Genomic DNA, 16455 nt, shown 5'->3' on the forward strand with positions numbered 1-16455 from the left:
GCTTTCCATTTAGGAAATTTTCTTAATATTGTTTCAATTTGTCTAGTTGTTACTTCATCCCATTTCATATCCTACAAGTTTGAACATCTTAATGTTTCTTTTTCTTCTTCTATCCATTCAGCATCTTTCTTATGTTCCACAGGATCTTCATAGATATTTCTCCAAAATGTGTCTAGTTCTTTTTTGATGTTTTTTCTATTCCTTTTGCCTCATTTCTTAAGTCTCCATAAAACTTATTTGGATAGTCAATGGATTGCTTAATTGTACTTTTCCTTTATATTTATTTGCATATCTTCTAAGTTTTTCTGACTGTGCTGATGTCTTTAGATTATTTGCAAGAGTGCACAACAGATCCTAGTCTATTCTGATACTGTGCATTGCTTTTATCATGTGTATCTTTCTAAGTAATATTGTTGATCTGTTCCCTCTTCTGTACTCTTCTAACAGTGGCACTTCTTGTCTTAACGGTTTTATAGTTTTCCCTATTCTATACTTCCATGATGGCATTTGATTTCTTCCCTTCCTTTCTCTTACTGCCCTGTGTTTTTGTGGTAAGACTTTATCGGTTATTAATTTAACTGTACAGTAATATTTCTTATTTACTTCTGTTACATCACATGAATTTCTGTGAACAGTCTTGATTACGGTTTGTTTTACCAAACTTCTAACATTTGGGGTCTTATTGACTCTCTGTAATCTATTTCTTTTACTGATCTTAATATGTCTATCCATCTCTAATAAATCTAACAACTCTTCCCTTAGATCATTTTCTTCTAAACTAAGGGCACATTGCTTGTTCTCCATTTCCTGTGGGCATTCTACAGAAAGTTTCATAATATCTTCATATGACATATTGTCTCCAGCTTCATCCATTGCTCTTTCATATAGGAACTCACTGATATATCACTTCACAACATTGATTACATCAGAGTTGCCACCATTTCCTGTTCCTTGCTTGCTGTGCAATTCCAACTGAACTTTTGTACTGGTTTTCTATTAAGGTTCCAAAGTATCTTCATACGGAAACTGGTCAAATGCTTACTGTTCCACCATTTTCTCCTTAATATGGGGACTCATTGTTCTAACATGCTGTGATGTTACCAGAATCAGATTTTCTACAATAAATCCTTCACTTTGCAGGTAATCAATAACTTCAGTTTCCATTTCTTTAACTTCTCCATTACGAATCCTTGTTTTCTACTTTCCCCCTTTGTTTTCTTATTTATTTATTTTTTTGTATTGTATACATTTCCATATCTGGATGCCTTTGTCTGTATTTTTCTTCAAATATCTTTAGTGCTACTTTTTGTATTGATTAGTTTTGCTATTTTCTTTGCATAAATACTGTACCATATTACATCTGTTGTTTTCCCCATGTCCATATTTCTTCTTTAGATTTCTTCCTCTCCTGTTTCTCCGTATTTGGGGGATTCATTGTTTCTTTATGCTGCGACATAATCTGTGTTAGACTTTCTACACTAAATCCTTCACTTCGCTAGCACTGCATGACTTCAGCTATTTGTTTCATTTCTACTTTATTAATCTTATGTTTTGCATTCTCCTTTTGTGATCTTATGTTTTGCATTGTGAAATTTCCATAGCTGGGTGCCTTTGCCTGTATTTCTCTTCAAATATCTTTGGAGTTGCTTTTTTGTATTTATTAGTTTGGCTTTCTCATTTGCATATATACTGTACCATATCAGATCTCCCTTTCTTTCCTGTATTCATTTTTCTAAATAGCCCAAGGATTCTTGGTCTAAATAATGTTTTTCATGAAGTGTATTAATGATCACAAATTGAAGCTTTTGACAGCTTTTTCTTTCCTCTAATTTCTCTTTTAATTTTTGTGTATATCTTCTATATGGAACTTCTGTTCACTCTCTCACCTATATGGCTGCATTTTGTATTTTTGGCCCATCAGTTTGTGTGTTTTCTTGTGGACCACGACTTTCTTCTAAAACAGGAGGCCATCCTTTGCCTGAGCCTGGCTTGTAGGAATGTTTCTGTGTCTTGAAAATTTGGGCTATTACCTCATCGAACGTTTAGGTTAACAAATGCCTAAACGTCGATTTGGTAATAGTGAAAACAAAAAACCAAGAACAGCCAATTTAACGCAGGGAAAGAATTCCCTTGGCTGTTATGTTGATTTTGCCCCTTTCCCCACTGTAGAGCACTCTCGGAGTTGGTATATTTAGTTGGGGGGGATGTGGGGGGCACAGCCCCCCACTTCATTTTGGCTTAAAAATTTTTTTTTTTTGCAGCCGAGGGAATTCATTCCCTACATTAAATTGGCCGTTCGCTGTTTTAATTTTTCAATATTACCAGTTCGACATTTAGGTATTCGCTAACCTAAACATTCGATTGGGTAAAACCATTCCTGACATCGATCTTGATCAACATAAGATTATTCCAGTTTTCTATCCTTGCAACTATATTTATGCGTTTTCCACATTCCTTGCCTTCTCACCAAACCACCTGTGAGAATAAAACAACTATCAGTAAGACTAAGACCTTATGACTTTGCTGTTTTGTACAAAAAGGAATGAAATATAGCAGGCTTTATTTGAAGACATTCAATGGAGAGTGAATAAGTTGTGTGGATAATCTTAAGCAGATAAATAAATTAGATTCATTGTATACAGTTCAGTTTTCAAAGCTCTAATATTAGCAGTTACAGCCAAAACAATGAACCAGTACTTTAGCTGGTTAAAGAACTGTATGAAGCTATTTTGTGGCATAATGTGCAAGATAACATACAGAATGATTCTTCTCAAGAAAAAATGTTACAATGGAAATTACTGTAACTAGTGCCGGAAAGTTTGTTTTGAGTGGCACCAAGCTAGCTGTACTAGAGTTACTGTAAGGAGTTTTACAAACTGCATTTGGTTACTGTAAGGAGTTTTACAAACTACATTTGGTTACTGTAAGTTTCACAAACTGCATGTGTTACTCATCAAATGACACTGAAAACAAATGCCTTAGTAACAGAGTGTTTTTTTCATTTTTGACAGCTGTATGAAAATGATGCTTTAGTGATTTCTAACTTCCCTGAAAGATGCGCAGACTATGTTTCAATGATGTGTATCTTGGTACAAGACAACAATATGTTTTCAGATGTCACAACTGTCAGTAAAACAATGGACAGAATACGGTGATAATCTTTATGGTCCACTATCTACTGCAAGTATTTATAATTTTTGCTTCACTTTTGCCTTCATTGCCTATACTGTGATATTTCCAATCCTATCCTCATAGGTGTGTGACAACTGCAGTGCAGCCATCAGATAAGCAGCCATAAAAAGGTTTACCTGCTAAGCCTTAACACCTGCATATGTGCCTCTCATCAGATGGCCAGTGGATACCAGTGCAATGGGTAGTGGGAGGGTGCATCATTCGCTAACACAAGTGATTTAATCCTTAATAGCCCAGCTTACATGCATGTCTGACACATCTCAGTCAGTTCCCTGTCTCACCAGAGATACGCTGCTTCAATCTACTTCACAAGATATGTGACCCATTACCACCAACACCCCTGGAACAGGTGAGCAAGTTTAGCCTTACCATAATTAAGGTGTCATGGCGGTCTCTTGTTATGCCTTGGTTGCTAACAGACTTCCAAGTTATGTGGATTATAGTTAGGGCTCCATCCCCAATACCACAGAAAAAGACATTGGGGAATACTGATATTTAAAAGTGATGTTTAATTACTCAATTCTACATCTTCAGATGCTATTATACCAGTCATGGACAATGTGCTATCTTCACTCAGCATACTTTAGACTGGAAGACTGATAATAATCCACCTTGTAATAGACAGCAGTTCACTGACTTTGCCAAATAAATGTCTTTATGCAAAGACAAACAACAACCTGCCCACTGGCAACTCGAGTAGCTGAAAGATTTAAATTTGTACGTGGAAGGCAATGAAAGCAGCTTTTGATAAAGGGTTCCTATGAAAACAATACTTTCAGACATTTTTAATAGGACTACAGGGCAATGCATGTTATGTCCACAGGCTATTTACATGCATTATTTCTACTGAATATAGAATACAAATCTACAGCCTTTCATTCATCCAGTATAGGATACATGATGTCATTCTACAGGAAAATATATATGTTAACATATGATGCTGTATTGAACAAGACTTTAAAATGCGAAATTAAATGTCAGTAAACCAAGTAAAACTCAGTTAACAAGTCCCATTGATCCTTGCTGCATAACTGCCATTAAGGTTAGTACAATTAGGACACAAACGTACAGGTTATAAGATCTTACCATTAGGTACGTTTGGAAGTAGAATGTACAGAAAATAAGCAAGACAGGGAATTCAATGGATGAAATTAGCAAAGGAATAAACAAACTGGGAACAAATAAGTTGACAGGGATGTTAATAGAGTGACATGATGTTAAGATGAAGTCTGGACTTCAGGTCGGACACCATCAGAAATTGATAACACAGTATAGGCAAAGAAAAAGGGATAGAGGAATGATAAATGAAAGAGCTGCTCTGATAGAGCTTTTAGTTGAGTCTAGAGCAGAAACTGCTATTAAAAAAGGGATAGTTAGTAGGGCATATAAAATATTGCATGGTAAATATAATATGCAATCAGAAGACATAAGAAAAGTTTGGGGAAAAAAGAATAGAAAGGCAATTTACTAGAGAATGTTAACATGTTTAAAGTTAGGTCTCTTTGTAATTATATCTAAAGTTTTTAATTTCACATTATGAAACATTTAACATGATAATATATGCTAAAGTACAGTAAACTGAATGATTCAGTCTTTCCTCAGACTGAAAACGCTAAGATCTGGAATGATTTCTAGCAGCTCTGTTATCCATCATTTCAGTTAAATATTTCCTGCTCTCTGTCTCTTACTTGCTATACAGCATTACAACTATAATTCATACCACTTGTGCGAGTTACCTATAAATAGCTCCTTAGTCACTTATCCAGTATGACCATTGGATAGCCACAACTGCTATAAACAAGTGAATCACATCAGCCACATTTCATAAAGCTGAGTGATTCTCTGCACATGTTCACTCAAAGTAGTTACTGGCCCACAAAAGAAACGAATTCAGGCTGTTGGGTGTGCCTTACAAAAGAATATTATTCAGCATTTATTTATGAAAACAGTCACAAAAACAGTACTGGATGTTTACAGCTGAAGTGTAAGGTGGTAAGAAAAAGTATTTATATGCTACTTGAATTCAGCATTCAGTAGAATTCCATGCAACAATGCCTGCTTAGGCCATGTGGAAAAATGTCATGAGAAATGTTGCACACATTTTAGGTTAATTAACTAGGGGATACAGCAGCATGGAAACTGATTTAGTTCCTCTGAACAATGAATCTTACCCAACATGCCAAAGTAGCTACAGTTAAAAACAAGCTAGCACTGTGAAGCAGGCAAACTCGGTACACTATAATTCAATGATTTACCCATCCTGCAAAGCCATTGCTGTTGAATTGTTTGCTTCCACGCACGACTAAAAAGGCTGAGCACTGAATTCCTGACGCAATCAACAGTGACGTTCATGCTGCTCCACCCAAATATTATGTAGGAGTAACATGTGAATGGTAGTTGTGAATAGAGCTTAGTGGTAGTTGGGCTGAGACAACTGAGATAAAAGTATGACAAATGGCAACATCTGATTATTACTCCATAAACAGATATCAAAGCACCTATGTATCGGATTACATTTGCTTACTAAAAGTAAAATTTGGTGCAACCAACTTAACCACAGCAATGCTATGCTTTGCTCTGGGTCATCAATATTATCACTTTATTACCATGTTTGAAATGACCTGTATAGAAATTGTGCAATCTATTAAAACTGACAAAGAAGTAATTGGATGACTTGCCTACCAGCAATACAAATACATCTGTCAGACAGTGGATATTATGAACAGAAAATGAACAAAAGTGTAGCTAATTTCATTAATTTTCTAATTAGCTACTTAATTTATTTCAGGTATGCAGGGGAGCCAGAGCCCCTCCCAGTGCTCAACAGGCACAATGCAGAGCAGATGATCCTGAAGAGGGCTCTGCTTCAGCACATTGCAGAGTTATGTTTTAACATCCTAATACATCTTTATTAACAAGATGTAGTCTCAAAATGGGATGCAAAGACAGTACTGCTCCTCAAACTCAGCTCAGCAACATACACAATTTCAGGTACTTTATCTTTAAGGACCTGGCACAGAATTGCATTCCTACTATGGTTAGCATAGGGTTTGCACAAGTTAATAACACTACTCACTTGCCCATTAAAAGGACACAATCATTTGCTCTGTCAAGGGCAAGACCTATAAGCATGAGGTGAAACCTCTACTTTCTAACCCATGCCCAAGCCTATGTATGTCTAAGTGTGTGTGTGTGTTTGTTATGTATCTGTGTGTGTGTGTGTGTGTGTGTGTTTGTTATGTATCTATCTATATATATATATATATATATATATATATATATATATATATATATATATATATATATATATATATATATATATATATATATATATATATATATATATATTTAGAGAGAGAGGATCCCTTAAAAACGTCAACTTACCAGAGCATTAACGTTGACGTTCACAACAGCAAACTCCCAGAATGTCGCATGTTAACTCTGGGAAAATAACCACTGCGCCACCATGGTGACTTTTGCCCTGTTCTCCACAGTAGTATGATCTCGGAGTTGGTATACTTGGTTAGTGGGGTATGTGTATGGTGTGGGGGTGGGGCAAAGCCCCCCGTGTTGGTGGGTTTCAGTTGATTTCATTCGTACTTAAGTTCTTGGAGGTCCAGTGGTTAGTTTCCTGGAGTTTCAACGTTGTGGTCTCGCTGTTGCAAACATCGATGTTCTGGTAAATCGACGTTTTTAAATAGCTCCATATATATAATCTGGAGAGAGAAAGATACATATAGATATCTAGATATACATATACCCCCTAAAAAAAAAAAAAAAAAAAAACAGGGTATCCAACCTTGTCAGATACATTTAGGAAATTTGGGAAGCATGTCTAGGCTTTAAAAGGACTACCTGGGGTCATTAGCCTAGTAATCACCCAAGAAACTATGACTTTTATAACAGGAAGGATATGGCAATTACTGGTTATAAACAAGCAACTATACTGATCAGTAATACTCATTTCTATTTCTTTGTAGTACATGGAGCTATGGAGCTTTAGCTGTTCTGATGTACTACTACAGCTGATTAAATATAAGTTATGCTGATAAGGATCACTACTGTACATCGGGTATCGGAAATGTCTAAATATATGATTAACATAAAAGTGCTTGGCAGTTTATGGAATGACCAAAATGGAAAGAAATCAGAACCAGTTACAACCAGAAACCTGTAGTCAAGATAGGGTCTCACACAGACCAGCAACTCCTTCAGCACAAACAATGTCACTTCACACTGACATGGGATCACAGGTTGACCGTGAACCTTAACTTTGACCATCATGTGCCTACCACTGTAAGAAAAGCTTTCCACATAGCTCACTTGACTAGTAAAGGCATCGCCTTGACAGCAAAAGAAGTTATCACCCCTATACTTGTCATTTATCAGGCCCATAACTGAGTATAATGCCCCATTCGGTGTGTACCATACTAAGCATCTACAGCAATTAGAGAGACCTCCGAGGTTTCTAACAAAGAAGATCAAGGGTCTCTAGCATGTGCCTTACATGGACTGACTAAAATCCTTGTCACTATACTCCAGTATCATATAGACTTCTTAGGGGAGACTTATGCCTGCCCTATAGAGCAACCCAAGACCCAAACTTAATGAGCTTACTGCATACCCATAAATGAAATGGGTCTAGGGCTACCCACTCCAGGGACTTAAATATGGCTTGCGACTTAAATAGGACATACTGGAGGGACAGATTTATCTCCCAGCGACTGCCATGTCTTTGGAATAGGCTACCAATTCATGTGAAACATAGCACCTCTATGACACTGTTCAAGAGAAACCTGGACAAGTGGATGGGGCGCCATAAATTCTTACTGGGGATAGCACCCACAAACCTCCTCGGTATGGGCAGTCATCATTAAATGCAACCTTGGGTATTGACTAATCTCTATGGTATTACATTGGGTTGAAACAGCTAAGCTTAAAATGACCTCCAGGTCGATAGCCCAGTAATCTCCTATGACTCTATGATAACAGCCACTGGTTCAAAGGCTCTTTTACTGAATAAGATCTGTGTGATTAGGATTTGCTCCTTTTGCTGAAAAGCATAAATACATGAAGTTGAAAAACATTACATCTGAGTGGAGATGGGGTGAAACCTCCTGCATGTGGGGGGGGGGGGGTGTTGCTTGTGTCCCAAAAAAGTAACCGTACCAAAAAGCAAAAAAACTGCATTATTTCCATTCTTCATATTTGTTAACAAAGTGGGTGTGACTGAACAGACAGACTTGCACCATGTCCCTGTGAAACATACAGTGATGAGAAGAAGTACAAGCTGTAGTTGGTTGGTTGGCAGTCTCTGCTCCAGGATGTTTCCTGTATGTTGCCAGCACCTTACAACTAACCACAATGTCCGCAGCACCACCCACCCCTGCCAGACCCAGTGATTACCACGACTGCAACTTTCACTGCTCTTTCAGTAACCTTCTGTTGGATAAACACCATAGAGGTGTAAAGGTGGTTGTGTTACTGCCAAATGAAGGCCCAAGTAATTTCCTTCTCACAAATGTCAGGATGTCTAAGAGAATAAAAGTATACAAACTGACTTAATTTACTTCTGAATTATACTTGAGAGAAAACAGCTGGGAATGTTCATATTTTAAGGAACTAATATAAAAAAACTGTTGTACAAGGATTATTACTCCTGGAATAGCAAAGGCGGAATACATACACTTCAGATGTGATTCTTAATTTTGGACATTAATCCCCAATCGCCTCCTTTAAAAGCAACACCAAGGTTATACCACCGAAAATATGGATACCAGTTACTTCATTAGCTGTTAAACAGTGCCTGTCCAGTGTACATTCAACAATTCAAATAAGAACATTCATCCCACAGCCACAACATTTTCACTTTTGGTAACTTTTTTTATGTCTCTCACATTTTTGGTATTTTTCATCTACCTTTCCAAATATCTGTTCCATTTTGACACCTTGGTTTTACAGAAGGCCATCTCTGAGCTAATGATTGTTTTTGGTTATTTTTTGCCCTATGTTTATAAAGGGATGCCTCTCTGAAATTGTTTGAACAGTTTCATGAAATTTAATGGGAATGATACAGGGCTAATTACCTAATCAAACCTAACTGGAATGTCTCTTGCAAAACAAATGTCACAAAAATCAACAGCAGCTTGTGGTTTAAGGTTTCCACAAATGCTTTTTTCAGTCTGAATATTACAGATGCTTGGAAAATCTCAGTTTTACATATAAACACTGACTACTAGCTTGCCTGTTATCATTTTATGTGTTTGCCTCTGAGAAAAATGAAAAATATGTAGGCCTGTTGCGAGTTGTATCCGAAGAGTTTTACAAGAGAAATACTACAGAATACTAATAACAATAAATCCTTTCTAAAAGTCAAAACAGTCATGATTTCAGTTTTATGAGGTACCACAAAATACTAGTTTCATTTCCTTTTGCACAAAGCGTCTAAACCTGCTTTAGCATGTCAATAAAACAAGGTGGACAGACAGATTTCATTACACAGCAGCTCCCGTGTCTCTTAAACAGACTCCCCCTGCAGATAAAGCAATGTGACACACACTAGCTTCATTCAAATCAGACCTAGATAACTGAAGCTACTCATAAGTTCACCTTGATCTTATCTGCACTAGTCCTCCTTAAAGGGGAAGGTGCTATCTAGGATGGGAACTGGCACATCAGAATGGTCACAAGACTCAGTGGCCATGATCTTGCAAAGATTCCAGTAAGACTGCCCTTCTGATATAGTATAATGGTTTTTACTTAAGTTACATAAACTGTTCATAAGTAAAATGCTGCAATTATTTTTTTAACCACACATATACTACACTTAAGTCAAACTGATTGCTTTCACATAATGACTGATGCCCACTCTGTGAAAAAAACATTTTCATTTTAGGTACATCTCTGAAATTAGACTGGCCCTAAATGGGTAAAATCTCCTGTAGCTCTAGCATGGCATGCAGTAGTTACCAATACGACAACTTGCCCAGTACTCTGGTAAAATGTGAACATGAAAGAACGACCTGTTCAAACAAGTTGAGCTTCAAAGTTAGTAATCCTGTATAAACTATTAGGTCTCCCCTAAATAATCACTAGTAAATAAGATTATAATTTGTGTTTCCTCAGTTTAGTAAGGTAGTTTTAAGCAGGCTGTCATCTACCAGTTATGGGCTTTTCTTCTGCACTGGTCTTACCTCTCCTTGCACAGATGAAGCAGTACACTCTACGCAATCATGGCTTTCTAATATTGGCTTGGAACATCTAAATGCACTTATAAGAAATATCACTTTGCTAAAGAAACTCCCCTACATTCACAATTAACTGGGTAGCATTGTCGCCTCACAGTTGGACGTTGCCCGTTCCATTCTCAGTTAGTGCATCTTCTGTGTGGCGACATGCATGAGTGGGCGTTCCTTCATTGAAGGTTGTGCGTTAGGCCCAGCAAGCCAGCACGTAAAAACATACTGCCAATCATTAGCGGACCGGAGTTCTGCTGTGGCGATCCCTAACTGGGAAAAGCCGAAAGACACAACTAATATGCAGGAGGTACTGGGTCTCACCTTTGGAGTTGCCAGTGATTCCCTTTGTCAGGGATGTAAGTAATCCTTAGGTTATGGGAGTGCTTTGTATTGTGGTTGAAAAACTTCTTAAATGTGCCCTTTCATGCTCAAAGCCAGTGCTATGTCTAGATAGGTTTAGGTTTCAATACTCAGGGTAAAGGTTTGTTAAACTCTCTTCTAATGCTTTCATAGGCCTCATAGAAAGGTCAAGGCTACTAAGGCTTGTGACCATTCTGCTAAGCCAGTTCCCATCCTAGACAGTACCACCCCCTCTTAAGGGCTAGTCCAGTTAATATCAGAGTGAACTTTTGAATAGCTGTCCAGTTATACATTACTCTTTACCTCGACCCTTTTAATGAAAATGGCCTATGGACAACTGTCACCTGAGGCTTGGAAAACCTACATCTGGACTCAATGTCTGGTATTTTGGATGCAATTTTAAGTTGCTCCAACACTGCATTTCTATTAAGTCTTAATTCCTTATTTCACTACATCTTTTGAAACATGTTTACTTTTATGTTTAGATCCTGTGGTGACCTATTTTTTTTTTTTTTTGTTTGCTAGAGCAGCCACTGGCAAAGTAGTTCTCCTTCCTCAACATAAATATGAGCTTTGATTCTGCCTCCAAGAAAAACACTGTCACACTCCAGACCATCTCTAACAGCATCTGCTGATACAATACAAACTCACTTCTCTGTGAGTATCACTGTATCACTCTATAAAAAGCCAGTTACCTTTTCAGGCTTGCTAGTTGTTGCTGAAGCATCTACCAAGGGGAGAAAATGCTGAGAGAAGAAAAGGAGCCACTTTTATGATTTTAAGTATTTTCTTCTGATTTCTTGTTAAGTTTTACTGCTTTGCCGCCTACTTTTTGGCATTTTCCGGCTTGCTAAAGTTTACATCTGTAACAGTAACAGTACTTGGTACACATCTAGAGCCTGTTTACTGCATTTCCTGTGTTGCACTTAATTTAAAATCGTTTTTTTTCCTCTAAAAACTGCTTTTTACCTGATTTTGGCCTAGCACTCAAGTGTGTGGTCATTTATTGCACTGTTGTGATTATTTTGCTGCTTGTGTATCTCTTCTACCTTTAAACTACAACAAAAAGAAAAAAAAAATCTTGCTTTTTTCCCACTTTCTGAAAGTTAAGAAAGTTCAGTTACAGATTTGCTGTTCTGAACTGTTTGGAAGTTTCTGGAAGGCCAGTGCTTGCTTGGGCTAAAGGGAAGTCTCTGTGTTCACCAGTGGGAGTGGATAACACTGAACAGCCTGCCTGTCCCTGGAGGAGTGGTTACTACCTAGAAGCTGTAGTTTTATTGGCCATTTTGGGTCAATTCTAAACTCCTTGATCTGTCTCTCTTAAAACCCAGCTGCCTCGTGGTTTTGGCATCTTTTCAGGCTTGCTAGTTGTTGCTGAAGCACCTACCAAGGGGAAAAAATGCTGAGAGAAGAAAAGGAGCCACTTTTGTGATTTTAAGTATTTGCTTCTGATTTCTTGTTAAGTTTTAATGCTTTGCCGCCTACTTTTTGGCATTTTCCAGCTTGCTAAAGTTTATATCTGTAACAGTAACAGTACTTGGTACACATCAAAAGAAAAAAAAAACAAAAAAAATCTTGCTTTTTTCCCACTTTCTGAAAGTTAAGAAAGTTCAGTTACAGATTTGCTGTTCTGAACTGTTTGGAAGTTTCTAGAAGGCCAGTGCTTGCTTGGGCTAAAGGGAAGTCTCTGTGTTCACCAGTGGGTGTGGTTAACACTGAACAGCCTGTCTGTCCCTGGAGGAGTGGTTACTACCTAGAAGCTGTAGTTTTATTGGATTTTGTGGGTCAATTCTAAACTCCTTGATCTCTCTCTCTTAAAACCCTACAACTCTCTCTTTGCGCAGTTTTGCGCACTGAGCAGCATCGGGCAGCGCCACCTAAACAGGTTTAAACTATTCCAGGCTCCACAAAGTCTGCTCTTCACTTTTTCCCTTAGAACTGTTCAAACTCTCAAAGTAATCACTCTATTCCTTTCTAAAGCCGTGCACTTGCTCAGCTCTTATAAGGAAACACTAACTAACTAAAGCACTACACCCTCCTTGAATTCTCATAAGTATTAGGCTCCCGGTTGGTCCTTCCTGATCAAGTGAAAAATCAGTTCCCTTCCCTAATCTGATCAGTAAAAAAACAGTTCCCTATACTAATCTGGTATGTCCAAGGGTCAGTTTCAAGGTTACTCTCCAGTCCAGCTGGTGAATCTTGGAATTTTGAGGCAATGTTACAATTGCCTTATGTACACAAACAACTCTCTCCTCCTTCCAACAAACTCTAATACATGTGAGAGATGCAGTTACACAGCCAAACTGGAGGCAGAGCTCTCTCAACCCAAGACTGGCACAGTCAGTCAGGAGGAAAGGGTAACCACCCACACCACAAATCCAGTCTCAAACAGACCTATTGCATCTGCATACCCAACACATAAACACACAAAAACATACTCGGAAGCTCTAAATAAAAATCTGCCCAAACAGCAAAGACCTCCTAAGCAGATATCCAAGCAGCAGCCACCCCTCAACAATACCCACAAATCATATATATTACAAAATCAGTGTGTACCTCACAGTCACAGCCCTTAAGGCCAAACAACGCACCAAATACACTTGGTTATGGGGGACTCTGTTGTCCGGCACACTGACGTCCCGCTCACCAGACTGAACAAGGAGAAGGTCACTGTAAGCTGCTTGTCGGGTGCCAGGATCCACCACATAACGCAAGCACTCAGGTCACTCCAAAGCAAGTACAAGTACGACTCCGTCATTGTCTATGCTGGTGTGAATGACCTGAGACGTACCTCCCTGGACTACATGAAAAAAGACATAGAGGAGCTCTCTGACCATGTAGCCCAGGCTGGTATGACCCTGACCTTGAGTAGCATCTTGCCCTCACCACGAATTATGCCACAGTATAAAGACAAAATGATCAGTTTCAACAATTGGCTAAAGTATTGGTGTCATTCAAAGGGGATCCAGTGTCTGTCAGCCTAGGATGACATGCTGGACAAGCCACGTTGCTTCGCTAGGGACGGCTTGCACCTGTCACCCTTAGGCTTTCGTATACTGGCCAAGGCTCTTGCCACCCCCATAGTGCCTTTTTTAGGCAAGGCTCAAAGGACAAACCCACCTATATAGACAACCCAAGGATAAAAAAACTAAAGGTAATGCTACTCAATGCCAGAAGTCTAAACCTCAAGATGCACGCACTCGAGGCTCTCCTCAGTATGGAGAAAATCAATGTCTGTGCAGTAACAGAAACCTGGTTCAAGGCTCCTGAGAGCACCCCAGCACTACCAGGTTATAACTCATACCATGCGTTTCGGCCCCAAAACTCGGACCGAAGCACAAAAGGAGGGTGAGTATCTATATTCATCAAAGATACCTACACCTCCAGGTTAGTGGCACTGCACGAAGCATCGGAAACCATCCATGTGCAACTAACAGCGGGCAAAACTGCCTTTCAGTTTGTAGCCTGCTGCAGAACACCCTCCCTATTACAGGAACCCCACTTGGCATTCCTGAGAACACTGGAGAATATGAAGTCTCTCCAAACACTATGTTATTGGGTGACTTTAACTACCCAAACATTGACTGGGAAAAATACTCAAGCCCAAACACCCTCGCCCAGTGGTTCCTTGAATTTATAAACTCTAATGCAATGGAACAACTGGTCACCACTCCCACAAGAGGGAGCAACATACTGGACCTGGTCATCACCAACATGGAGACTCTATGTTCCACACCAGAGGTAAACCCCTCATTGGTAAGATCAGACCATAAACAAATTTCCCTGGACATCCATATCCCGTCCCCACCCCCAGCCAAGGAAATCACTGTAAAGAATTTCTCAAAAGCCAACTTTGCACTTCTCAAGACTGTGGTGGAATCCTTCAAAGCCCCTGGGCCAGAGGATAATACAACCCAATCCACAGAATCCTTTACAAATGCATTCTATGAGCACCTGCAGGAATGCATGGATCGTGCTATCCCAAATAAAACCAAGACTCACTCCTCCAAAAACAGGAGACCGGTCTGGTGAACCCCGGCCATAAATAAGCTAAACAACAGAAGGAGGAAGCTACTATATGACAGAGCAAAATCCCAAAAAGGGAAGGCATCTCTGATCAGTATTAGCAAGAAACTTCGATCCCTCATAAAATCATCAAAGGCCAGTTTCGAAAGAAAAATTGCCCTAGACACTAAAGATAATCACAAGGCCTTCTTTAGTTATGTCAGGAACATGGGCAGAAACTCCCAGATATGCTCTGAATTGTTGCATAACGGTACAAAATATACTGAACCTACAGATATAGCCAACATCCTGGCAGATTGATTCAGCGCAAACTTCTCACCCCCCCCCCCCCAAAGGAGCAAATGCCTATCCCAACTGAATGTAACCTCCCTGACATCACAGATGCACAGGTGAAAGCTGCCCTCTCCAAAGCAAAAAACACAGCATCTATGGGACCGGACGGTGTCCCAGGCTGTGTCTTACATGAGCTCCAAGAAGAACTGAACCCTCACATTAAGTCACTGTTCAAACTTAGCCTTACTACAGGATATATACCCAAAGAATGGTGTACAGCTACAGTGGTCCCACTCCACAAAGGTGGTGCCACAACAGACCCCGGAAACTAACTATATATATAAGCCTGACTAGTCTGGTCTGTAAAGCTATGGAGTGTATTATCATGGAACTCATAAACAAAGACATTGGGAGCCTCCAGACACTGGACCCTACCCAATTTGGCTTTGTTAAGGGCAGATCTTGCCTCTTAAACCTAGTTGATTTCTTTGAAACAGTTACCAAAGCCATAGATGAGGGCAAGGTAGTCCACACAGCCTACCTGGACCTCGCAAAAGCTTTCTACACAATACCCCACTTGGGCATCATAAATAAGCTTACCAGCTTAAATATCAACCCCTATATCACAAGATGGGTTGCAAACATGGTCAGAATCTCAGGTGCCATGTCCAAATCCAAACCAGTTACAAGTGGTGTCCCACACGGCTCAGTTCTGGGACCTCTCTTGTTCAGTATATACTTCTCTGAGGTTCAGGCTAACACGGGGGATTATGGCTGACAAATTTCGCAGATGACTGCAAACTGGGGGCCATAATCGAATCTCCAGCTGACACAAGCAACCTCCAAAAGGGTCTCACAGAGACAGATGCTTGGTGCCAGAGCCACGGCCTCAAGCTAAATGCTAAAAAGTGCATAGTCATCCCCTTTGGGAAAAACAAGGTGCCCACAAATTACCACATAGGTGGTAATCCATTAAGTACGGAAGAAGTAATTAGAGATTTGGGGACCAACGTATATAGTAATCCCTCCTTTGATAATCACGTTGTCAAAGTGGTTAGAAAGACCTGCTATATAGCCCACCTTATCATGAAAGGGTTCACATCTAGATCAAGAGAGGTCATTGTGCCCTTCTACTCATCACTCATCAGACCCATAATTGAATACAATGCCCCTTTTGGGATGTACCTTACCAGACACCTGCAGCAACTGGAGAGACCCCAAAAGTACCTCACCAAGAGTGCCAGCTAAGCCTTTAAAACTATTTTTTGTTGTATTTAAGTGCGTCTCTCATACCTTTACCATAACAAATGGAACACATGCTGCGTACTGTGAAGCCATAATGTTGCTTCTGTGGTCACTCATTCAT

General features: G+C 39.4%; 1 protein-coding gene across 1 annotated transcript in view; it reads right to left on the reverse strand.

Annotated features, from left to right (window-relative positions):
* AXL (AXL receptor tyrosine kinase) overlaps nt 1–16455 on the reverse strand; it is a 1440461-nt gene that overhangs the window by 781717 nt on the left and 642289 nt on the right. The window lies entirely within an intron of this gene.

Source organism: Protopterus annectens, chromosome 1.part0 (assembly GCF_019279795.1).
Source record: "Protopterus annectens isolate FY-2018-M chromosome 1.part0, PAN1.0, whole genome shotgun sequence".
Lineage (NCBI taxonomy): Eukaryota > Metazoa > Chordata > Ceratodontiformes > Protopteridae > Protopterus > Protopterus annectens.